This window comes from Anser cygnoides, chromosome 3 (genome assembly GCF_040182565.1).
Source record: "Anser cygnoides isolate HZ-2024a breed goose chromosome 3, Taihu_goose_T2T_genome, whole genome shotgun sequence".
In the NCBI taxonomy this organism is placed as follows: domain Eukaryota; kingdom Metazoa; phylum Chordata; class Aves; order Anseriformes; family Anatidae; genus Anser; species Anser cygnoides.
The window spans coordinates 21,760,508-21,786,188 of NC_089875.1; the positions used below are offsets into that span (position 1 = coordinate 21,760,508).

At 37.7% G+C, this 25,681-nt stretch overlaps 1 long non-coding RNA gene across 7 annotated transcripts in view; it reads left to right on the forward strand.

Moving 5' to 3' along the window:
- The window catches only part of LOC106031642 (uncharacterized), a 107,873-nt gene that overhangs the window by 10,439 nt on the left and 71,753 nt on the right, over window positions 1–25,681 (forward strand). The window contains exons 4-6 of one of the 7 annotated variants that reach the window (XR_010830889.1): window positions 11,640–11,828; window positions 13,285–13,498; window positions 16,070–18,852. The exons of 1 other annotated variant lie outside the window; for it this stretch is intronic. This is a non-coding gene — a long non-coding RNA (uncharacterized lncRNA). Of the gene's footprint in view, window positions 1–3,782; window positions 6,960–11,639; window positions 11,829–13,284; window positions 14,133–15,356; window positions 15,620–16,069; window positions 18,853–25,681 lie in introns of those variants that run through there. 5 more of the 7 variants (XR_010830890.1, XR_007160893.2, XR_010830896.1 and 2 more) reach the window with 5 other exon arrangements.

Genomic DNA, 25,681 nt, shown 5'->3' on the forward strand with positions numbered 1-25,681 from the left:
TACCAACATTCTTAAATGTACTAATATTTTTAAACATATGAGTGAATCAAGTAATGGGCTGGAACAAAGCATACTATTAGCAATGCTGCATTCAGAGTCAGTCTGCAGTTAAGCAGTAAATTTAAACACAGAAAAATAGATTTTTAGCTCAATAAATTTACCCCAAAGACTCTTTTTTTTTTTTTTTTACTGTTTAGTAATAGTCTTTTTTGGTGGGAGAGATACACCTATTAATCTGAAAGTGCAAAGGAACCTTTATATCAAACCCTACTTTTTCTTCAGATTAGAACCTATTGGCAGTCACTCAGACATGTCCGTGCCATAGATGAAAAGAGATTCAGACCTTTCATACTGTGCTTGGCTCCTTGTGCGGAGATGTTGCATCCCATAAGCTCTGAAGGTGGTTAGGCTGCCAGGGCTGGCTTCCCTGAGCTCCACTCCTTAGCTACAGAGTTGTCTTCTCCTAAAGAGAACCCGGAGCAAGTCTCATATCTTAGATGACGTGACTTGTCATCTGGAGCAATCTCTTTACTCACAGCTGTTGATTCCTCACCTGTACGTCTGAGGTACTGACTGTGCCATCTATTTAAAGAGTTTGTTTATTTATTAATTTTATTCATTTATTTTAATAGAAACAATTTATTTGCTGGCTAAGCATTCTCTGTGCTTCGGACATCAACATCCAAAATGAATCAAGGCTGACCGTTTTCCTTCACAAGACACTCTATCTTTTTCCCTTGCCAAAAAGAAAGCTCTTCTTGTTGAATAGGAAATACCATGCTGGATCATACAGATGGTCCACCTGTGCTAGTGTACCATGGTTTGCATGGTACTGGCCAGAATCAGGCACCCAGGAAAAATGCTGGAATTACACCATAAGGAAGTGGAAATTATCTCCTGGTAGACTTACTCTGATTTCTAAGATTCAAACGGTGCCTCTTACTTCAGTCAGGGGAAAAGCTTATTGACTTTTACTTAATGTTTCATCAGGACATTAATATGTCATATTAATATGAAGTTCCTCAGAAAAGCATGTTTATAGTGTCAGCATCAATTTCAAAGAAGCCTAGACTTTTAAGGCTGTGTAAGCACAATGGCAGGTTTCTCCTTCTGCTCATTTGTTCTTCCATATTAAACAATAACTTCAAATACCAACAATTGACAAGGTGAATTTTACATTCACCTACACCAAATGCATTTTAGAATAATAAATGTTAGGATTGTATTAGCATTAATGGAAAACATTTTGTTTCTGAACTCTTTGTCATTTTATTCAGCAAAGGAATTGAGAAGATGACATGATCAGCAGGTAGGAAAAATATCTGTGGATATGCTACTCACTATTACTGTTGAATGAACGTGATACTTATGGAATAGATAAGGAACTTTCTGATCCTGCACTTCAAGACTTAGAACGTGCAAATACCTCTGAGAGTACTATTAATTTCATTGGATCTTGAATGCTGACAAGATAAACCAGTGTTAAAAAGGCTAAGACTTCTGCTTGTGGATAGCCCAGACACTCAATGTCGCTTGCTTAGGCCCCACAGCTAATTTTTAACAACGTGGGGATAAGCCAGTGACCCTGTGCTCTTGTTTAGGAATGTCTGACCACTCACCAGTCCCAGCTGCTACAGCATAGCCACTGTATTGGAACGTACTGGTATTTAAAATGTACCCAGTTCAAACTTCTCTGTGTTGTTACCAGGATATAAGCAATATTGTTACTTTGGAGTGAAAGCACATTTTGCTGTCTGAAAAATTTTTAAAAGTCAAGAATAGCTCAAGGAAGAATTAAATGGGTTCTATTTGAAATTTCGTGTTAGATTTATGAAACTACTTTAATGAAATGAAGGTGGAGCACTTAGACTGAATGCAGTAAAATGGTGACGTTAGCTTAAAATAACAAGAAAAATATATAACTAAATTATATGTATATTATATATATATAAATTATATAAGGTAAATAAATAAATTAGGACAGACATTGTAGAACTATGATTAAGACCCGTGCAGATAGTAATACAATTGAAAAAAAGAGATATACTTATTCTGATGTTAATATATTTGTGTGTAGCAATTTATAATTAAAACAAATCCCATTTGCTACATATTTACAACTTTATCAAACCAAGACCATCAAGCTGTATTATCCTGGGTAATTTATTGTGTGTTTTTTGTTTTCTCCTTCTGTGTACATGCCTAAATCATGAAGAGAAAATGAGAACACTAGCAAAATCCAAACACTTTATTTAAAACAAAAAGTGTAATTGTTCAGAAATAGACTATTGACTTTCACTGGGTTAAACAGCTCATGTAGTGATTAGGCTTGAAGCTATAATTGTTCTTGTCACCCAAACTCTGCTCAGTCAATATCTTTTTATCATATACATTTTTAATCACATATTAATAAACAAGAAGGTGTGCTTTATTGATGGCTGGATTAGTTTATTGACCAACTCGACAACTCTATGTATGGTTTCTGAACACAGAAACAAGGTCAATGTGTAAAGATGAGGAATAGTACATTCACCATCTTTAATATACTTCATTCTAGCCATCTACTTCCTTTCTTAAAGTGATGTAATCCATACAGCTTCTCCATTAAAAAAAAAAAAATATATATATATATTTGAAACAATCTCACTGTTAAAGTACATTTTGGGCTGAGTTTTAGGAACTATAAACTATGAGGTCCTCTAATTTAACATAATTTTATCACCTTGACACCAAACTGTTACTTTTTAAACTTTTGAGAAATCAAAGTTTCAGACACTAAAATATTCTTTAATTACATATGGTTTTGAAAGTTTTTAGATTTTCAGATTCTTTTAACAACAAACTCTGTTCATCCTCCTCATCAGTTCTGTCAGTTTTTCTCTCTGTGAATTGCTACTGCAAGCATTCCTTTTCAATAATTCAGGTTTGGAATGATGGCTTCTAAAACAACATTAACAATTAAGACAATAATAGAACGTGTCAGCACCTGTGTGTATTCTTTCCTGTCAGACAAAAACTGTGTATAGGAACTCACATTTCCTTTTTTAGAATTATTTTTCAAAAGGATGGAAAGTATAGTAGAAATAGATCTGTTCACCACTATCTCCATTTGTACAGAATACTGTTTTGTAATAGGAAAGTATTCAATTGAAAATATTTTGATGATTCTGTCTATCAAATGCTAACATGATATCCTAAAACCAAGAGTCATTTGATAAAACATCTGACTGCAGCATACATAGCAGTGCACATCAACCAGACACAAGGATGAAGTGTGTTTCCAACCTGAAGTTCATAGTCGCTAAACCCATCCAAAAACTCTTATTCTTAAGGTGTGAGATTAAAATAGGTCAAAATGTTATTTACTGCAGTATCATATATCAGTATCTCTGATCTTACCGGTGTCTTGTACCTGAACTGTTTAGGTGGTGAGACATGAAAGAAAAAACCAAACCAAACCAAACCAAACCAAACCAAACCCCAACATGGGTTCCCACTGTGTCTAAGCCATACAAAGAGGTGACTGGTGACTCAACTACTTTCCTGGGCAGCCTATTCCAATGCCACACAACCCTTTCAGTAAAGAAATTTCTCCTAATATCCAACCTCAACCTCCGCTGGTGCAACTTGAGGCCATTTCCCCTTGTCTTATCACTTGATGACATCTCTTTTCCCATCCAAGGACTGGGTTTTGTCTTTCCCTCCTAAGTACAGCATTATCAGCTTTGTTTTCCAGGCAGATTCATTCATGTACTATCTGACAATATTTCTCTTCTTTCTAGGTCCTTTTATGATACTGTCTGGATTCATACTGTTTTTCTAGGAAGAGAGAAAAAATATCTCAGTGCAATCCAAAAGTGCTCTTCTGTGCCTTTGACTCTGTTTAAAAGATGTACCACTTCTGTTTTCTTTAGCAAGTGTTACTGTATAATCATCAGGCTGCCGGTGAAGGGAAACACTTAAGATCCATATACACTAAAGTGAAAATGCCTAGTGTAATGATGAAGAGAAAATTGCTAGTATAAAACAAAAAGCAATGCAGAAATGCACCCATTCCAAGTGCAGGGTAAAATCACACAGATGACTAACATACTGGCAAAACCATTCTTATTCACACAAATGTTATCCCTGTAAAAGTGCCAAGTGCACCAAGATGTTGTGTAGCAGTTCTGGTCATGTAAGGTAAAGCTTCCCAGAGGCACCCTTTAATTGGTCTAATTTTCCCTGCCAAACACCATCAAAGTTCTAGATGTTCAGGCCAGGTCTTGTCACTTTATTATTTCATCACTTTCTGGATTACCTACTATCAGCAAAAACGCTCTCAAACATATTTGCTGCCTCTGTGTTTCTCTCCCCTTTGCATGCATATACACAAACACACCCCCTTCCGTAAGAGTCTTGCTGAACCCTTAAAAAATAAAGAAAGGAAAATAATTGAGCTTGAACTACTATTCAACTCCATAAGGTAAACGGCTGTCCAGATACTTTTTAATTTCAAGGGCAGGCAAAGGAAATCTTCCCAGCATATTAGAAACAGAGTCCCCTCTATTTCTTTTTCATTTCCAGCCTTCTTGAGAAAAAACAAACACACGCACACAAAACAAATTCCAAGAGAAAGAAAAAAATACAACACAGCAATGCAAGCTGTGTTCCATATGCTACTCCTTACTCCCTGTGTAGATATGTAGGAAGTATATGGAGTTAGGTTAGCACAAGCATTTCTGGGAAAGTTATTATTAAAGGGAAGGTGACTGCTAAAGTCAGTTCACGAAATGACTGAGACAAGTACTGCACTCAGTGAATAGGCTGTTTTCCATAGTAGTAATACACAAAATCATGCCAGCATGGGATGACTCACCACAAATAGGTGGGTTTGACTCTTGGCTCTGACATTGACTTATTACATGGCCTTAGGCAAATCCCGAAACATTTGTTTTTACTTCTCCATTTATGTGATTTGGATAATACTTATATACCTGAAGGGGATATTTTAAGATACAATATGTTTAAGATGCTACAAAGATTTTAAATGCTATAACATAGCTACGCCTCATTAACAACGTCAGGCTAAAATAAACACTGGGATGATTTAGGTAATGTGGTACATGTTCCTGGAACTGAGAACTTCGCTGAACAAAGAGCAAAATCTTCAAAGAGCCAGAAGTAAGGGAAGGTACAGCCCATTGCAAAGCTGAAGTACTTTGCAAGGGTGGATGAATTTATAGGGAAGGAAAAACAAGTTTGTTTAATAGGCAAAAGTTCAGTCTTCATTAATTATTTAAGTGCTTAGGCAGAAAAGCAACACACAACAACAGGAGTTGGTGAAGAAAACAAAACCCATAGGCCTCAGTTATCTATGTGTATGGAAGCTTGAGAGGATTTTGCCAGGGTGAGACCTGACAGTTTGTTTTTGTTGCCTATATAGTATGAAAATACTAGTATCAAAAGAGATCCCCTCCATATGAATCTTCCTCTCTTGTTAGGAAGGGGAAATACCTTCACTGAAACAGCAAAAAGTGCTCTGCAGGGCTCACCAGGACTTCATCATGCAAAAAGGATGGCTCTTATCCTGGTGAACTTTCCAGCAGGGGAGGTGGCCAAGCTCAGTGGCAGAAGGGTTGGAAACCCTGCGAAAAGAGAAGGGCCCCAGCAAAGTCCCTGGATAGAGATCCCATGGTATGTTAACTGCATTGAACTGATGCTATCAGGAGTCAGGAGCAAGGCTTGCAGCACAGACTGAAGTGGAGGAGCCCAGACCCCTGCCCAGGGAGTGTGGGCCTGTCACCAGTGTCCTTGAATACTACTCATAACAGAAGGAATGCATTTCTGGGCTAACCCAGAGAGAGGCAACTCCAACCCACAGCATAGCAGATAGGACAATACAACAGCATTAGAACTTCTGAGAACTTTTTTGTCTTCTCTAAGCTATTTTTCCACACTTAGGACCTCAGTTAAAAACTGTACTCTTAAAAGAATGGTGAAGGGAAGCCTGGTAGCATAGAGAATGGTATGAAAGTATGTGAAATTGGGTTAAGTGCTATAAAGGTAAGAGGGAGAAGCTCGAGCTGAGCGGGGATGAAGAGAAGAAGCTGAAGTGGATGTTGTTAAAGTGAGGGAGGATGGAAGAAGAGAGACTTATCTTCAGTGGTGGTCACTGGCTGGGAATGGGTAAAACAACAGCAGTAAAGTCTGAAATACCAAGAAGTGAGATGTGAGAGAGTCAGTGCCAAGATCTACTTTTTCATTAGATGTTATTCTGTTGGTATTTCAGCAAACCTGAGAACACAAGTTGAGTGGCCTGACCTTGAGTGGGTTGTGATCTAGACAGGATCTCCGGCTGCTGGAGATAAACTTTGGTCCTTTTTACTGGTTTGGCAGGAAAGGACCAGGAGTCTGCCCAGTCTCCAGCCCAGCTCAGGTTAGTTTCACAGAAAGAAGCCCTGACTGTGATCTTTGAGACTGCTCAGTGATACAAATCTAAGTGCTGTCTGTGGAGAGATCTGGGAGATTTGCCTCCAAAAAGCAGTTTTAGTCCTAGACAAATCACTCATGGACCCATTCAAATAGTGCAATATGTACGAATGGGGCAGGCTGGACTTGCCTCACATCACACATTGACATCAAGGTAATTTTGAAATTGCCAGTATAGGCTACTCCTTGGTAGATGTTACTGAATGGGGCAGTTCCTGTACTTCAGACACTACAACTATTTATCTGTCATATTTACCACTTACGACTATTCTAAATGTAGGCACTGACTCCAGAATGCAGTTCAAGATTCTAATGTATTTCTGGATATAGAACAGTTTCCTGTACCAGAAAAGAGATCAGTTTACAAACTGAAAATACTTTTGTTAAGTACTTCATTGATAGACATCATTTGAGAGACACAAAATCAAATTCATATTAAACTAACAAAGCTGATACATTTTTACTACATCTGCAGACCACAGAACACTTTGCTTTCAAGAAAAATTGAATAAATCACAGAGCTTTCTTAAGGAGACTTCTTCTCCCCTTGTCTTCAGAAAGTCCTTAATGTGACATCTGTCCCTGCACTGTCACCTCTTTTAAAACTAACAAATGCATGACATATAATACAAGATTTATAAATTAAAGAAACCCACCCCTTTTAAGTAATATTCCTTAAATCTCAGTTTCTGACAGTCCTCCTATTTGCTCAGTAACTGTAATAGGCGTATTTTTCAGAAAATAGTGAATAAAAACTGACAAGCCATCGGGAGAATCTGAATGCATAATTGATAGGGGCATAAATTAATATGATTAGGCCTTTATTGGGTGCCACTGCTGCCAAACCTACAAAAGGGGCATGGAATAAAACATGGCTATGTTCTCAGGGCTGATAGACATCAATATGTAATGCATATTATCTCAAGCCTTCTCATGTAGTCTGCTTATGACAGCACTCAACCTAATTGAAATTTTTATCTTTCTGTTGCATACAGACAGTTTTGACTAGCTGCTTCCAGGGAAAAGAGAGAAATCCAAATGACCCAAACGAAGGTTTCTCTGTAGAGGTATATACCCTTCCTGCAAACCACTTTAAAATGGCTTTCTACTTTCTGGTTTTCTAAAGCCATCTTCAGAAAGCAGCATGAAAGACATCCCAGGACTTGGCTTGCCTCTCCCCCTTTTAACTAAGCTTAACAGTGCATTTCCCTAAAAGAAATAAAAGAATCCGAAGATTTCTTCGTAAAAATCAATACACTGTATGCTCACTTCAGCTGAGGCTTCATTTTGCTACAGTTTTTCAAGCTGCACACATACAGTTTAGGAAGAAATAGTTTTCCTATTCATTATGCATTTTTTAACAGTATCCTCCCCCGACCTGTGAGGAAAAAGTTAAAAAATGAAGAAGAGTTTCTTGAACTGACATCCATAATCTCTGTCCAAAAAATGTTGGTCAGCTGACACAACATCTATTTCATCTAGACAGTACATTTTTTAAAAAACTTTTTTTTTTCCTTTTGAGTTCTTTTTAACTATGAATTCACATGCTGTGAAATGAAATGCCATTCCAAAACATGGTATTTGTCAGCTATAAAATGTTTCAAACATTTCCTTTGAACAAGAATTTAATGAATATACACTTTTCCTAAAGGGCTTTTTCTTTGACAAGCCAAAGTTGATTAAGAAGTTCCACATTTAATGTTTTGCTCCTTACTGAAAAGTTCTGTACTGCATGAGTGTTCCTGAGAATGCATGCTGCCATTACTAAATATTTTTATTACAACAGTGCTGGATGTTGTACAAATAAGATTAGGAGTCAGTTTCTGCTCCGTTGTTTGCAGTCTAGAATGGGATTATCTCTGGAGTAAGACACATTTAACCTGTAAAAATCAACACAGAAGGTGCAGAAACAGGTCCAACACCTCATTTTGTCTTTACTGAAACTCACTTCCTAAGATAAAGGATATAAATCTTTTTTTTTTTTTAATTTAAATTTAATTTAAATTTTATTTTATTTTTTATTTCTGGAATATATTTAAAAGCCCATGTATTTAATTTGATAAATACAAGTTATGTTATTGGTTATTTTTATGCTGTAACATGAAGACAAAGACAGTATAGCTAAAAGATGACTTTCTTCTCTTAATGGCCAATTTTTCACTCTTCTAACTCATTGCTACATTATCATATCATAGGGCATCCATAAATATGAAGAGGCCACATGTTTTGTAGATTAAAGAATGACACATGGACTTTGGCAAGATCCACATTCCTGCACCTGTTATGTCAAGTAATTTATTTATTTCACATGCTATAAAGCACTCCTGCATTCATTTTATATCTGCTACTGGTAGTTGCAAGTTCAAGACATCAAGCAAACGGTATGATTTCCTTTACATTTCTGTATTACATACATTTATGGGACACCTAGTGAGAGTTTGGACCTGGGAATGGACAATGAGAACTCACGAACCTTCCCTCAAACACCTTGGGAAACTCCGAGTCATCTTTTGCCCTACTATGAATTTGACATATAAATGAAGTTGTAACGAAACACTCCTAGAAACCTACCACTGCATGGTTTTCGTGCTATTCATTCTTTCTTTGGTGCTTGTTTGAAAAGGTATCCATGTGGACCCTTGTTCATCAAGGACCTGGAGATGATTTGAGGCTGTAGAGATTTAAGGTCTGGAGCCTTAAATTGTTTTACTGATTTTATTCTGTGTAGCTTTTATTTATTTATTTATTTGGTGTTATGTAGGAATGCCAGTATTTACAACTTACTGGCTATAAAGAGAAAACGAACAGAATAACGATCTTCAACACACACCAAACCCACTGGTTAGAAAATGGAATCTCTTCAATGGATTGCTTCTGGACTTGTTTCTTACTTAGAATGATATTTAATCCCTGAAAGGTTTCTCTCTTCACAGTACAGCTTGGATTTGTAACTACTTTGGGAGGTTCGGAAAAGAGGAGTTACCTCAGCTCAGAAAGACTTAGTGATATGTGATTCAATCTGAGTGTCTTGTAAGACTGATAGCAGAATGATATCACAATAGCACCAAGGACAATAGCTTAACGTGAATTTCAGGGGACTGTGTCTTACAAATAATTTCATGTATTAATGGGTATTTTCCAGTTGATATGCTCTTTCTCAGGGGTCTGAACGTACAACAATTCTTCTAGTGGTACCGCTTGCGGCTCAGGATAGTGCTGTCCTGGATACTTGGAGGTACAGATGTGCAACTGCATGAATAGACAAGGTGAACTCATGACTTTAGTAGCTCTGGCCAAGGTTCTGATATGCTGGGTAACAACTTATATGACAAGTAAGCCTACAGAAGTCAGTATGAATAATGGTTTCAAAACATAGCTTTGGGTTAAAAAGGGTTGTTCTAATCCAACCACAGGGTACATTTAGAAGTCTCTCGACACGATGCAACTCCAAAACTCAAATCACAAGAGCTTACTTGAGTCCGTGAACAACACTAGCATTGACATGTGAAACAGATATGGTGGCTTGCCTGTAGCCTGTGGAATAAGAGGTCGGATCCTGCAGCCCAATTGGGTGCTGCCCAGGACTTGAAAGTTGTTTTGGTCACATAAGTCCTAGGGTCAAGATGATGCCAACCTGAGCACTAATATCAGAATGACCTCCCTTAAACAAATGTAAGCTGGTTAGGATTTTCACAGAAAAGTGATGGTGGTGGTGGCTAGTTGCTTTCTTTGCATAGAATTATGTAGATTCCTTGTAACTTTCACAGTAGTTTGTTAATCTGTGGTGAACAGTCAAGGCTTTATTCAACAGACAAACTTCATTAATTACTCATGAGAAAACCAAAACACATCATGGCATAATTTTGGTGCCTGTAGGCCAGGCTTTTTTGCTACACTACATACTTTATTATAAGCCATATTCCTCACTGAGCCAAAACAGATTTGAACTGTGTCTTACAGACAATGCAGTAGACGAACCTAGCTTTGAAAGACAGAATTTACCTAGAGATATTTCCCATGTAGCACAATATTTAACCTCTCTATTAGGGACTGAATGCTGCTGAAAATGCTTAATAATACAAGTTAAGGTTTGCATTATTGGCCTTAAAACCAGTCAGTGAACATAGGCCCAAGAAAGCTACTTCATATAGGGCAGGAAAAGAGAGAAACTAACACCACTTCAAAGGCACAAAAGTGAATGACTACAAAGAAACTAAAAGCAGTATCTTCAGTGTTACCATACAAAATCACAAGTATTAATGAGCTCATAGTACCTTTGCATGGTAGAGATGGGCTAGTATCCCTGCTTGCAGAGAGCAGAACTGAGTGAGACCCACGGAACAAGCAATACATTTCCATGGATGTGAATGGTACCTGAGGACTTCAAATCTATCTGTATTTTTGAGGTCTATTCCTCCCCCATAAAGTATTTACTGTGAGTTCAAAAAGGGTTTCTAAGCAGAGGCTGCAGAAGTTCCAGCCCTAAACCTCCACCAAACCACCTTGAAGAGTATTGGCAGCACAAAAGCACAAATCTAAGTAACTAAGGCTCTTCAGGAGGCTAGAACTTGCCTAAAGTTAGCAAAGTAAATCCTGTATGAGGTGTTAATATTCCCTTCCCTCACCACAAAGCCCTTTGAGGAATTTCAACATTGTGACATTTTCAAATTACCAAACTGAAATACTTTACATGTTAGTAAAATGCACTGTGCCGACCATGTTTTAACAAAGATCATTTATCACCTCTGGAAAGTTGCTGAGTAAATCCTTTTGACTTTGTGCTATCCCATTCATCCTTGTTTCAAATAATGTAATTCTAACATTGTATTGATATTCTTTTAGATTTTTTTCCCCTTCTTTTCCATTTAGAACTGGTTTCTACATACATTTGATGCAACTAAGTTTTATTATTTGTCTCCTTATGGAAGAATGCAGAAGACGTGCTCAGCTATATTGATCTCTGAGGAAATGTGGATGAGGTAGATAATGTGAAACCTTTTTGTCATTACTAACAGTTATATAGGTTGTGGAAACTTTCAGTGTTTGGCTGACTAGATAAGTTGATGCACTCACATTTATTTGATTGGAAAAGTATGGGGAGTAAACTGTGTCACCCCAGTTTCTGTAATGGAATTGATCTTTTGTGTATTAACACTTTTCTATTACAGGAAAGGAATTGATGATTATGAGAGTAGAAACACCCATTTCTTTCTGCTAGACTATCTGGGAGACCGGTCTTAAAGAGAAGGGAAGAAACCTAAACCAATCTTTTTGGACTTCAGCAAGGCTTTTGACATGGTTTCCCATAGGATCCTACTGGACAAAATGTCCAGCATACAACTTAAAACCATCATACGGTGGGTGAGCAATTGGCTGACGGGCAGGGCTCAAAGGGTTGTGGTTAATGGGGCCACATCTGGTTGGCGGATGATCACTAGTGGGGTCACTCAAGGCTCCATTTTAGGGCCAGTCCTCTTCAATGTCTTTATAAATGATTTGGATGTAGGACTAGAAGGTGTTTTGAGCAAATCTGCCGACACCAAACTTGAAGGAGTTGTGGACTCAGATGAGGGTGGAAAGGCCTTGCAGAGAGATCTGAACAGACTGGAGAGCTGGGCAATCAGCAACCACATGAAGTTTAACAAAAGCAAGTGCCGGGTCCTGCACCTGGGACAGGGCAACCCTGGCTATACGTACAGACTGGGCGATGAGACGCTGGGGAGCAGCCTTGCAGAGAGGGATCTGGGGGTTGTGGTTGACAGCAAGTTGAATATGAGCCAGCAGTGTGCCCTGGCAGCCAGGAAGGCCAACCATATCCTGGGATGCATCAAGCATGGCATTGCTAGTTGGTCAAGGGAGGTGATTGTCCCGCTTACTCTGCGCTGGTGCGGCCTCACCTCGAGTACTGTGTGCAGTTCTGGGCACCACAGTACAAAAAGGACGTTAAACTGTTGGAGAATGTCCAGAGGAGGGCGACGAAGATGGTGAAGAGCCTAGAGGGGAAGACATATGAGGAGCGGCTGAGGGCACTGGGCCTGTTCAGCCTGGAGAAGAGGAGGCTGAGGGGGGACCTCATCGCGGTCTACAACTTCCTCGCGAAGGGGAGTGGAGAGGCAGGTGACTGTAAACACCAGTGATAGGACCCGCGGGAATGGTGTTAAACTGAGGCAGGGGAAGTTTAGGCTGGACATCAGGAAGAGGTTCTTCACTGAGAGGGTGGTCACACACTGGAACAGGCTCCCAAGGGACGTAGTGACTGCACCAAGCCTGTCTGAATTTAAGAAGCAATTGGACTGTGCACTTAGTCACATGGTCTAAACTTTGGGCAGACCTGTGCGGTGCCAAGAGTTGGACTAGATGATCCTTATGGGTCCCTTCCAACTCGGGATATTCTATGATTCTATTCTATGATTCTAAACAAGTTAAGAGGGGACAACGATAGCGCACAAGACAAAGTGCTGAACATTTCCACATACAACCTTCAGAAACTGAAGGAGAAAAATATTACTGCTCTTGATTTTATTAGCTCCCTGCATCTCTCCCATCTGTGGCAGACCTATCCCCTGCTTTCCATGGTTTGGGGGAGGTACAAGTGGCAGGTACTTGTTAGGTTTCAGTTCAGATGCAGAAGCAAAGACTGGTTCTTAGCTTGCCTCTGCTAGCTGGAATACCAGGTGGAAAGTTATTAATGTTTATACACAACTTGTATAAGTGTTTGCCTAAAAGGTGAATGAGTAAAAACTGAATGAGGCCCTTTCCGGTGGAAAACAATCACTTAAATGATTTTTATTTTTTATTTTTTTTGCATTCCAGTTCCTCTCTAATTGCTCAACATCTCAGCTCAGCCACTTTCTCTGAGTTTCCAGAATGCATTCAACATCTGCTTGACTGCAGACACTGAGACACATACATACAGACCTCTGCAAGCAAGTCCAAACCCTGGAGTCTTAATTCTGGATCTAGGCTGTACTGCCTCTGGTCATAAAGATATCTTTCACTCCTCTCTCATCACTCCCTCCCTCCCCACGTATGTTACTGTTTTCTTGTCTGAGCCCATTCAACCCTCTGCTTTGGGGAGACAGGGAATAATCAAATTAAGAGATTTTTCTTTTTCAAAATGTACTTTTTTGTTGATTTGATTTACAGTATGAGCACAAAGAGCAGCTGGATTGGCTTCAGTGAGGCAGAAGTATCTTGGCAGTTGGGAACAGGGATCATTTAAAATACCATTGCTGTGACAATGTAGTTAATTCGTGACATAGGATTACTGCTGTATCCAGTCAGTGTAGGTAAAAAGCAGAAAGACAATATTGCCACCGCCTTCACCTGTTGGCTTTGAGGACCAGCTCTAACTAGAATCCAGCTGTCAGAGACAGCCTTTCAGCAGAGAGCAGACAAAAGCAAAGTTGCATCCACAGTCCTACCTGGCAGACTTTACAGTTGAGACCCAGCAAACCATTATTACTGGACAAAGCTCTCCTTCTTGTGAATATATGGGTATAGGACTGATATGCTAGGTCTTGGCATAGTGCCTTTTCAGCCATAATCTCCCTTCTTGCTCTCCTGCACCCTTAAATGCATTTACTTTAATGGTTTCTCTCATTTTTTCTTTCACCTCAGTCCTACAAGCTGGCGAGCTGGCACAAGAGATGTTGTCATGAGATTTATTAGCCCTTTTTTTTTTTTTTTAACATCAGCTTTCCATGTGTATTAAAATACAAATCCATTAGGTTCACATCCATATGTTCAATCTTCTTTCCAGGTTGGTTCCTGACTGACCCACAATACAATTCCTGATAATGATTGGCATAAAGCTTATCTAATCACAATAACTCCTGCACAGACTATAGGCTCTGTCCTGTCCTTCGTGACCCATTACGCATTTCAGCTTTACATATAAGTTTAGACTAGCACTTTTTAAATCTATTCTTATTTTAAACTAAACAAATCTCTGCCATGATTGTTAAAATTGGAAGATATAAACACACAAGATGTCAGGTAAAATTTAAAATGGACAGGTTGTGCAAATAGGCAAGGTAATGCACGGTAGACAAGAGACACAGCTCAGAAAACCTGGCATAGAGGCACTGCCTTTAATTAGCTGTACCAATTTATGTTGTCCAAGAATATGGCCTGATTCTTAAGAAAATGTTTTGGATGTGTTAGAAAAATTGGGTGTATAAATTATAGCTGCCCTTATGACACTTTAACTTGAACGACCAGTACTTTATTCAGTCAACTACAATAGGTCTCACTGTCCTTGGCAGAATTACAGAGGTAATATTTTTTAACATGGATGAGCAGCTCTTGAACAATTTCTCCAATGTATTAAGCATGAACAAGCTTTTCTTCAACATCAGGTGTGCATGTCTTCTTTTTGCATTCATTTTTCTTCAACACACATATTTATTGTGGCCATTACAGGGAGGGAAACTTCCCTTCCAATAAATGTTTGTCTCCTCCTCCATCCCTTTTATAGGAACACCACAAACGGATGGAATGATCTTGTTTCATATGCCTGTCTTATTTTATTTATATAATCAAAGAAAATATTAACTATTGTTAAAGTATATTGCTATGAATTCCTTGTAGCTCACAAATGAAGTTGCAGGCAAAAATGAAGACAGGCTAAAATAGATACTCCACTAAAAACTTGATTTTGCAGACTCCTATTGACAAGAAACCTCACTAGTTTAAAGGGAGCTTATAGTACTCACAGAATTGCAAGCTGAGCTAAAACACAAAAGTAGAAAAAGTTTGGGGGCCTTGAAATATCCTCTACTGACAGCTGGACATAAAGGATTTGTAAACTGATGGATTAAGATGTAAGTATCTTCCCTCTGTACTCTGCTCTGGTGAGGCCGCACCTTGAGTACTGCGTTCAGTTTTAGGTCCCTCACTACAAGAAGGACATCAAGGGCCTGGAGCATGTCCAGAGAAGGGCTATGAAGCTGGTGAAGGGCCTGGAACACAAGTCCTGTGAGGAGCAGCTGAGGGAACCGGGGTTGTTTGGTCTGGAGTCATTAATCTTTAATGCTAAGGATTTCTAAGGATTTCAACTTTTTATTGTCAATCTATTGACAAAGCAGTGTTCCCCCCTGCCCCCTACCCCCCCCCCCTCCAAAAAAAAAAAATATATATATATATTTAGAATGTATTACCTTGTAGTCATATCTTTTCCTTAGGTGAAGTACTGGTTACTTTTACAGAAGAGCTTACCAAAGCTTTACAGAAAAAAAAAAAACGGTGCATCCTTAAGTGGAAATATATATTTATACCACATACATCCTGAATAAAATTGTATTTTTTAATTTTATTTCTTCTACCTCCTTCAAAGAAAAAGGTAGTTTGAACTTAAACCTGCTGCTTTTTCTGAAGTTCAGAAATAAAGTCTAGCAATATAAGACATAAAGAAAGACTTTGCTAGCCTACACAAAGTAGCATATTGAAAGAAAATGCCTTCATTTGCTTGACTAAATTCTTATTTTAATTATTTGAGACTCCAAACTTCCTTTTCCTTTAAGTGGTATTCCTTAAAGTATGTCTTCTCAGCTCAAGTGTCAGATCAATTAATTTTTTCTCTCTTTGTTTGCTCTAGAGGAGACTTCTTTTATTACAAGAAAAGAAAAAAAAGTACATATGTGATAGTAACTTTAATTATTGAAGGTTTTTGACACCACCGATGAAAACGCTTCCTACAAAGTCAGCTTTGAGCATAGCCAGTGACAATACTGTGAAGGTCAGTGTTCAGATTAACTTGCTCACTGTAAAAACATATGGCAGATTTTTGTACTAATAGAAACAGTAGTGTGTGAACTGATTAAAAAAGCGAAAAACATATCCAGAATAATTAGAAGCCTCTGACACTAAGCAACTAAACAAGCTTCCTTGGGAAACAGAAACTTAAAACTGATGTCCTTGTCTGTTTTGTCTAATCTAAGGTGGCTTTGATTCCAAGAAACATTTTTTTTAAATTAAGTTCCTTCTGAGACATTTGCCTGGCAGAACTCATATCGATGGAAATAGAACCTTGGTATCTTCCCTAATATTAAGCACATTACACACCAGCATCCTGATTTTTCTCCCCTCTCAGGATGTAAATCAGGGAACCTTCATGGAAATCAGCAAGAATTAGGCCCAAGAGCTTTCGGTGGATGACGGAATTAATTTTTGGCTGGCAGACTCTTATGAAAACTGATTTGTATTTTTCACAAATCAGCTTAATGACAAGTAAGCCTTCATACACCAGACGTTGGATTGGATGGGGAACTGGGCAGTTCTTCGCACCAGAGAAAAAGAAAAATATGCTTTGATATTGTGGGCATCATGTATGTACTCAAGGCTGATAAAGATGATGAGTAAAAATAAGCATAAGACTTTCCTAAGACAGCTGACAATATATTGAAAGGAACAGAAGTTTTGGAGAAGAAATTAAATACTCTTGGGGAATAAAATCTCCCTTCCCAGTTTTGTACATATTACACACACACACACACATATATATATAAAAATAAAAAGAGTGAAAATGGAGTGTTAGATGATGAAAGAGAAGTCAATGGATAATCTTTGAAAGAGAGATTCTGGAAACCATTTACTGAAAAACAGAGAAAGCTTTTTTAAGAGAATCCTTCTCCTTCCTCCATTTGTCCTCTGCCTTCCAATCAGGTCTTTTGAAAGACCACTGTTCTGGATAAAACATAGTTGCTCAAATGTTTCCCTTCAAGATGAAAACCCAAACTAGGTTACACTAAATAAATAAAATCCATCCATTAGTTGTCTAAAATCAAAACAAAATGAAATAACAGGAATCTAGACATTATTTTTAATAAACAATTCACCAGAAAAAAAAAAAAAAGATGTCCTATATCTTGGTAACTTGTCATACATCTAGTTGATGACATGGAACAGAATGCTGTGGGATGAAGCCTCATATTTTACATGTCTAGGTTACTCAGCACAGTTTACTATTATGTGGCCAAAAACATAGCATAAGGAACAAATAGCATCTGAGGATGAAAAAAAAAAAAAAACAACTCTCCCTTAAGCAGTAATAATTGGATTTGGGGCTCTCTCCAGCATGAATCAGCATTTATGGCATCTGGCCCATGGACCAGATGCTGCAGGACTTTGGAGGAGTTTGAAATTGTCCAGTTAATGGCAGCAAATGGTTGTTAAGGGAAGAACTAAGACAGAGATAGGGGTGAAAGGCAATGCTTTCACCAAAGTCCACTTCACACTGTGAAGGGTTGGTGGGATCTAAGCCATCATTTGCATTGTTTGAAATGGATGGAGATAACACTTCTCCTCTGGAGAGTTTTGTGGGTGGGTGAATAAAAAGTCAAGTACTTGCCTAATTTTTCATTTATGTAAAGAAAAGCAACTCATCTTTGATTTAACATAATATGGTTGAATTAATTATTTCAAGAAGTGGAAGGATATATTACCTCCTACGCTGTATTAGCTCCCGTAAACAGGTCATCCACTATTTGAACCACCTCACCATTTCAAGAAATTCTACATTTTTCTACAGCTGTAGGACAGCTTGGCATACTAATTCTGCCATGTGGCAAACTAAGAGAGTCCAAAATGCCACAGAATATTTTGTTCCATGAGAAAAAGTAAGAAAGACATGGTAAAAAAAAAAAAATAATAATTTCACAATCCATATCATTCCTTCCAATAACTTAAAATTTTTTTCAAGTCTTCAGTGAATTCTGTATCTTTAGGAGAGCTCAGGTCTGGTGAATTAATACTTTGTAACACTGTATGATTGTGTGAAGACTTTCAAAACCCTTGTGAAAGCTGCAAACAAACAGTAGAGTTACTGGTGTCTTTGTTGATGACATCTGTATTTTAAAGAACATTAACATTTACATCAGACCAACAAAGATGTCCAACAACAAAGAATAGGTGATGATGATATAGAATAAGTGAGAAACATTAGGGAACAGAAAACTGCTGTAGAGGAGTTGAGAAATACAGTATCCAATATATCATAACCAACAAAGTTAAACTAACGAGATTTAGTAATCAACAGCTTCTCAGTGACACTTCTTATTTTGCCTGCTATATAGAGGACATGTACAAGATCTTATTTCAGTTCCGTCTTTCCTTTACTTCTGGATTTGTGGATTCATTTGATCAGTCTGTCGCTGTTATGGTGATTATGGTACTCTGGAAATTTTCTAGCAAAATGCTGTTCATTTTGAACCAGAAAGTGAGATGCTACCACAGTCAGAAATGTTCATGGTGTTCTACAAACATTACAGCTAACATTTTAACTGGAAAAGATTTAAAGTTCCCAAATGGCTGAGGAGGGAATGAACATTCCTCTTTCTCCTTCAGCTGTAGCTTTGCTATTTAGTCACCACTCACAGTTTACGTACCGTGTATTTTCTGGAACGTAACAGACCCTACTCAGGTCTCTTGGCTAAAATGGTTGAGTGCCATAACTACCGATTATTAGCCCAGCCAATCTATGGCGTGTATATATATATATATATGTTGTTGTAATAAATATTTCAACAGACAAATATGTAAGATCGAAGAGACACTTTCAGCAGCCTGCGAAAAAAAAAAAAAAAAGCCATTTACATACACATACATATGTACATACTTATATAACAGAACAGCTCTGAAAAATCAAATGGAGAGAAACTCCAGAACAGCTAGAAGTACCTGTAGCTAGAGCACCACCTAAGACTACAGCAGGGCATCCCCATGGGTTTTCCGTCATCTTAATCCACGCGAAGAGCAATGCAAGAGGATGACGAATCACAGGATCAGCAAGAAGATAGGGTAGTACATAAAGACATAAAACAGCTAGACACAGAACCCAATGGTTGGACAAAGTCTGCCTGCTGGGTTAAAAAGGAGGAGGAATGGGATAGAGGGAAGGAGAAAATCTCCTGTAGCTTGGAAATAGAGCTCTGTCTCCACACCAATGGGGTGTTCAGCAGTTTGTCAGTACTAACAGCCCAACTGCTTTTTCTTCAGGTCTGTGCATTAATAATGAGAAGTTAAAGGTTTTATTAAGTGCCTAAATAATTTGGTTGCAGAAATTAAGTGGAATTAACAGTCATCACTTGGCATTTAAAATCATTCGGCAATTAAAAGACATCACTCATGCATTTTCAAAGTTCCCTCCTTAAATGAAAAGAAAAAAAAATTAATCTTCAGGGGAAGCTTTATAATCTCATTTTAATTTTTCTTGAATAAATCTTGTCTGGAACAGCTTTCAGAAAGAGATGACTTACCAGTTATGATTTAATCAACAGCTATTTGAAATGAATATTTCAAAACTTCCCATTCTACATGCAACATGAATATCTCAGGAGAAAAAAGCATGGAATCCTCTGAAATTATGAAAATTTGAACACAGTCCGTATTTTTAAATGTCATATTATAATTTGCTCTGTGCTGACCCATTTGCTACGGTACCATTGGCCAATAATCACTTTGCAGACTCCGCTAACAGACACAGGCTGTGATGGAAGCTGGGAGAGGGAAGAAAAGGCATGTTTAAACACGAGAGTATCAGCTCCTGTTGGGGTTTATACAGCCCAAAGGTAAAGGATTAGAAAACTTATAAAAAATGAATGGATGGGAAGAAATAGATGCAAAAAGAGCCAGGACTACAAAAGAGCCCATGGATGAGAACAGCTCAACACGCATTTGATGAGTGCTGGTGGAGGAAGGCAGCAGTAAGACATCACCCAGAGCAAGGGCAGCTCTCCGTGCTCAGGCACACAGCACAGAGAGGCAGCAAAGGGACCCATCATAGCAGAGCCAATGGAATCGGACGCAAAAATATCATAGAATGAGGGTTTTTTTTTGCTTGTTTGTTTATTTTTGAAGTTTATGTGAATGCGTTGCAGGATAAAGCTGGATTCTTTGGTTACAATTTTCCCCTCTGTCCTTGCCCTAGACAAGTTTTTCATTAATTGGCTGCCTGCAGGACTGACTTTGGAAATAGATGCCCCCCCAGTATCTACGAACCTTACTCAAAAGGAAACATCACTCATCATTGCCTTTCTCTCCTGTAAGAAATGCAAGGCATTGAAACAGATACACAGATGATGCTCATTCACCCCAATTTCTTTTTAAAATTATTATGATTTTTTTTATACCCTCTATTCATCGCTAACTTAAATTTGAAGAACGTGGTTGGTAATTTCTACTAGGAATGTTTCCATATATTTTATTCACTGTTTTGGCCTTTGACTATTCAAAGAATGTACTGGGATCCTCTCTATATTTGAATTAATATGTTTCTCTGTTCAGCATGAAATGCTGCTTTCTTGCTTATCTCTATAAAGAGAAGCTGGAATTATCTTTCCTTGTCTTATCTCACAGTAGTGACACAAACTGTTCCTACCCAGTAACAAGACCAGAACGTACAAACAAGTTTTATTTTTAAAAATGCTTTTACTACCTACATGGGAACTTGAGAAGGAAACTGGTAAAAATAATCCATCCTGGTGAAAATTTGACTAAATATTTAATAAACTCAAAATAATTTAATTAGATTTCTTAATTAAAATTAACCTTGAGAAACCAGAAAAATAGCTCAGCTTACTTTTTACCAGCCAGTGTGATATTTAAATTGTTAGCAAGAGACAATACTACCAGGAAAACTACAATTCAGTCATTCAGTCCACTTTCAAAACAGACTCTAGATTTCCCTCAAAGTTGTACCAGTTGTACATTTTCGTAAGATTTTGGTTTTTGCTAACTGTTCTTAAAAAGAGACTGAAAACAGAGATGTGAAGTGTTGGTAACTCTTTTTGCTCCTCGCTTAGAGACTCACAGGATGACTACAACTGTACAGAGTCACATCATTAGGTCACCACAAAATTTTAAGAAAAGTGTAGCAGTTCCCCTCCTCCTCTCTCTATTTCCCCCATCCTCCCACTCCTGAAGCAGCACACCACTAATTGCACTTGCCACTTACTGATTTTACTTTAAGTCTTGTCTAGAGAATTGTCATTTATAGTCTGCAATTTAAGACTGTTATTCCCTTTGCAAAAGAATCAACTGTATTGAACGGGAAAACCCACCCTATAACTATTTATTAATATAGTTTTAAAGGAATTCTCAGATTTTTGTTGCTAACTGCTCACTTGGGTTGAAATGTGATGCACTTGTTGGCAGTGTTGCCCCAGAGGGACTGCAGTGAGACAGACTTACTCAAGCTTCACTTGAACACAGAAATGAAAATCAATAAACAATTTGAACTTCTCAGAAGAGAATTTTTCTCCTCTAATGAATATACAAGCTTGGTTACAGCTTAATTTAAAGATTGAATTTAGTGTGTGTTTTTTCCCTGCACCAGGAGCATGACAAACACAAGCTTCAAGTGACATGTCCCAAAGGGAGACTTATTGTATAAAAAAAAAAAAAAAAAAAAGGCAATGAACAAAAAAATCCCCAGCCCCGTGACAGCGAGCTACTCTAAGAACATGGAAACTCACAGGCAATTGCAAAATAGATCTGCTCTGTAGGTGGCTGCACAACCTCCTGAACTTTTTTTCTGGTGGGGCAAGTTTTTCAAAGCATATATTTTTGCGTGTTTTTATAAGACTGTAGATAGGGTCAGATGATAGTGTAGATGTGCAGTTGTAAACTCTGTAGTAACTGCAAGATGTCTGAATGCAGGATAAATGTATTTGTGTTTTGTAATCTCGTTTCTCAAAAACACAATCTTATCTGTTTATGTCTTTTGCTTTCAGTATTGGAGCACGTTAATAATGTCATTTCTGTAGCGATGAATTCATTAAACAAAGAAAAATGACTGTAGAATCACTGTTTCCAAAATAAGATTCACTTGCAACAATCCTGGTAAACCTCTTTTGCTATCTGATGGTGAATCCTGGCAAAGCCATCAGCTGAAATGCGCGAAAGTAATTGTGTACAACATTTTATTCTTTGGCTCATCAAGAAATAGACTTGAATTGGAAACTTTGATCTCTTCTCTGCAAAATGGAAACCAGATAAACCAGCTTTTATATAAAAGTGCAAAACAGATAAGTCACATAATAAAACAAGGTTTATTTCAAAAACAGTCCTAGAAATACTGTGTTCTGAAAAAAAGGAAGTGGGAATGTAAATGTAATGAAATTACTAAACTGGTAGAAATCTGTACTTTCAGGTACCTAGGTCCAATTTCTGAACATCGTTAGGATACATCCTAAGGTTGTTTACCATTGTAAAGGAAATGCAGGAGTCTCAATTCGTTGTACAGGATAAAAAGCTGGATCAACATGCACTGCTGCATCCTTTGCTAAAAGAATTCTTGTCATCAACTGTTAACCTTACATACAGTTGAGAACGAATTTGATTCTTTCTGTAGCATGCTATCAACATGGATAATAGGTAGCTTGGTTGTTCCAAACCAAACCAGTTAGAGGCCCTCTTTTTTTTTTTTTTTTTTTTCTGTAAAGAAAATCCTAGATGTCTTCAGCCTCTGAACTCTTTTTCATGTTTGTAATCTTTACACCCCACTCAGAGGGATCTCTAAAGCTTTTCATTTAAACTACAATTATTCTTTTGTCTACTGGGAACCCAGTGCAAAGATGATGTCCTGTGTGCAAGAAGCAAGCAAGCTGAATATTAATTAATGAATACTACTTAATATGCAGAAGAAGAGGAGCAACAATCAGTCGTGAGCCCTACATATTAACTGGTAGATCATTGTTATTCTGGGAGGCATCATAAGGCCAAATGCAGGTTACAACTAGTTTAGAAAATCTCCTTAATTAAGAAACATGAAAGTTTAAGTCTCTCATTATAAATATCTTATTGTGACTATAAAAGACATCATTAAATGGTGTGATAGTATAGCACTTTTAATACATTCTGAGGTGATGAATTGGACTCAAGCTATTAATTTGTTTGGAGTGGGATTCAATAAACATTGAAAACACTGAGTTTTCACTGTTTTCTGCTAGGACGCAAGGAAACCAGGTTTCCTTTTTTTTTTTTTTAAAGACTTAGGAATGCATAAACAAACAAATCTCTACAAAACACCTCTCCCCAGGTAGGTGAGTCAGGAGTTTCACACAAGCAGGAGAGTCACTCATCTACTCTTCTCTTTCTCTGTTTCTTGCCATTATTATCAGTAAGCAGCATGGAAGAACAGAGTAGAATATGCATGCTGTTGTCCCATAGTTTTTGCTTTGCTAAATTATCTGAGGCAAAAGATACAGCATTCCCATCAGCGAGTCTCAGGGCACGCTGGTAAGGGAAACTGGCCTCCTTGTTCCCATTTATCAGATTGGAAAACAAATCCGTAATAACAAGAGCTGTGATCTAAAGCTGTTTGTGAAGCCAGCAGCAGATGAAAATGAGTATGGCTTTCCAGACAGAGTTTCTATACTCATTAATATTACTTTCCCCTCCAATGAATTAAAAAACAAACAAAAAAAAAACAAAAACAACAAAAAACAATAAATGAAACGTATGAATATTAAAGTCACAGCAAGAATATATTTATAAGATTCCTACATCAGATGAATAGTAGGACTGTCAGAGGATCTATAGTTTGTTACTGCATGGAACACCCCAACAATTAAAACTAAACCCAGCCAGTGCATTGTAATGAAAAGAACATAATTCATTTTAAGATCTGTTGCTTCCCAATATGCCTGACTGCAAGAAAGACAGAAGCTACAATCAAATTCATTTCTCAACTGTCTTTAAGGTTAACAATTGATGATGAGAGTTCCTTTAGCAAAGGACGCAGCAGTGCATGTTGTTCAGCTTCTTACCCTGTACAGTGAATTGAGACTCCTGCATTTGCTGTACAATGGTAAACACCACAAAGTATTTTTTTCTGCTATGTTACGTAAAAATACCTTTCTGCTTGCTGATAGTAAAATGTTTCTCTCCCAAATATAATGTTTTCTCTGAGTAATTATTTAAATAGCTTTTACAGAAACAATTTGGACAGGCAGATAAGATGTAGCAAAATCTTACAGGGATTTAATGATAAAGCATTTATTTTACAATAAGCTTTGTGAATGTGTTTTTATACACTATATATGGCAAAATTCTTTATGGTTTTAGAGAGTCTGGACAGTTTCAGTAACTTGAACTGAGAAATATGACCACTGACTTGGGACAGGTATGTCTGCATTTTGCTAATACTTCCTTCACTAGCCTGAAAACATGGTGATTCTTGTGGAACACTCTTAGCTTTACCTGTCTCAACACAGAGCAAAACAATGCCATGAAAACTGACTCAATTAAGGATTTTAGAGTTATTGCTTCTTATCAGTACCCAGTGTTGTTTACAAAGCATTCCCCATTCCTGGAGATCTTCAAGGTCTTGAAGAATCTGAATCAGATAGCCCCATTTTCTGTTTGTTTGCATAGCTACCCATCTGAATACTATTAGCCTGGTGCAATTATACCACTTGCTGGACTGGAAGCCAAATGATACAAAAAGCAAGACTGCGTATGTGTAGGAGAAGGGATGATGTTTACAACGAATGAAAAAGAAATGAGCCATAAGTTTCAAGAGACTCATGCAGCAGCGCAAAATAAATTCTACTACAAGTAAATTCCTGTTGACATGAAGGGAGCTGAGCTTGGCCAAGAACACTTTAAAAGTCTCCCTGGTGATAGAAATATCACCAGTTGGCACTGTTATGTATCGTCATAAAAGTCTGCATCTGTTCACAGTTCTCTGTTGGGTAGGAAAGTCTGTAGGGAAGAAAAGCTTGTGATGGGAAGGATCCTGCTTGAAGCTGACCTGTGCTGGCCCAGGCTGGAGCCTGGAAACTCAAGCCTTACAATGTTTTAAGTTCTCCTCATCCCTAGATGCATTATTGTATGGGTGGAGAGTGATCTTCAAAGACTATTTAAAATTCCACTTTTTTTTTTTTTAAATCCAATGTAATTCTTTTAAACAACAAAAAATCTAATCAATCAAGGTCACATAATAAATACAAATGTTATGCTAGCTAAAAAGTTAAACACTTTTTTCTAAATGAATTTGAAACCATTCTTCTGATTTTTTTTCCCTTAGAATATTATTTCATTTACAGTCTCCTTCAGAGCAGGGTTTTCATTCTACCTTCCATCTATTTATTTTTGTGTGTGCACGCGTTTTCATAATAGAAATATCAGGCCCCAAATACATCAGACCTTTTTATTCAGAGGTCTAAGAGCTTTCTCTGAAGATCTAGCATCCCAGAGCGGTCATATG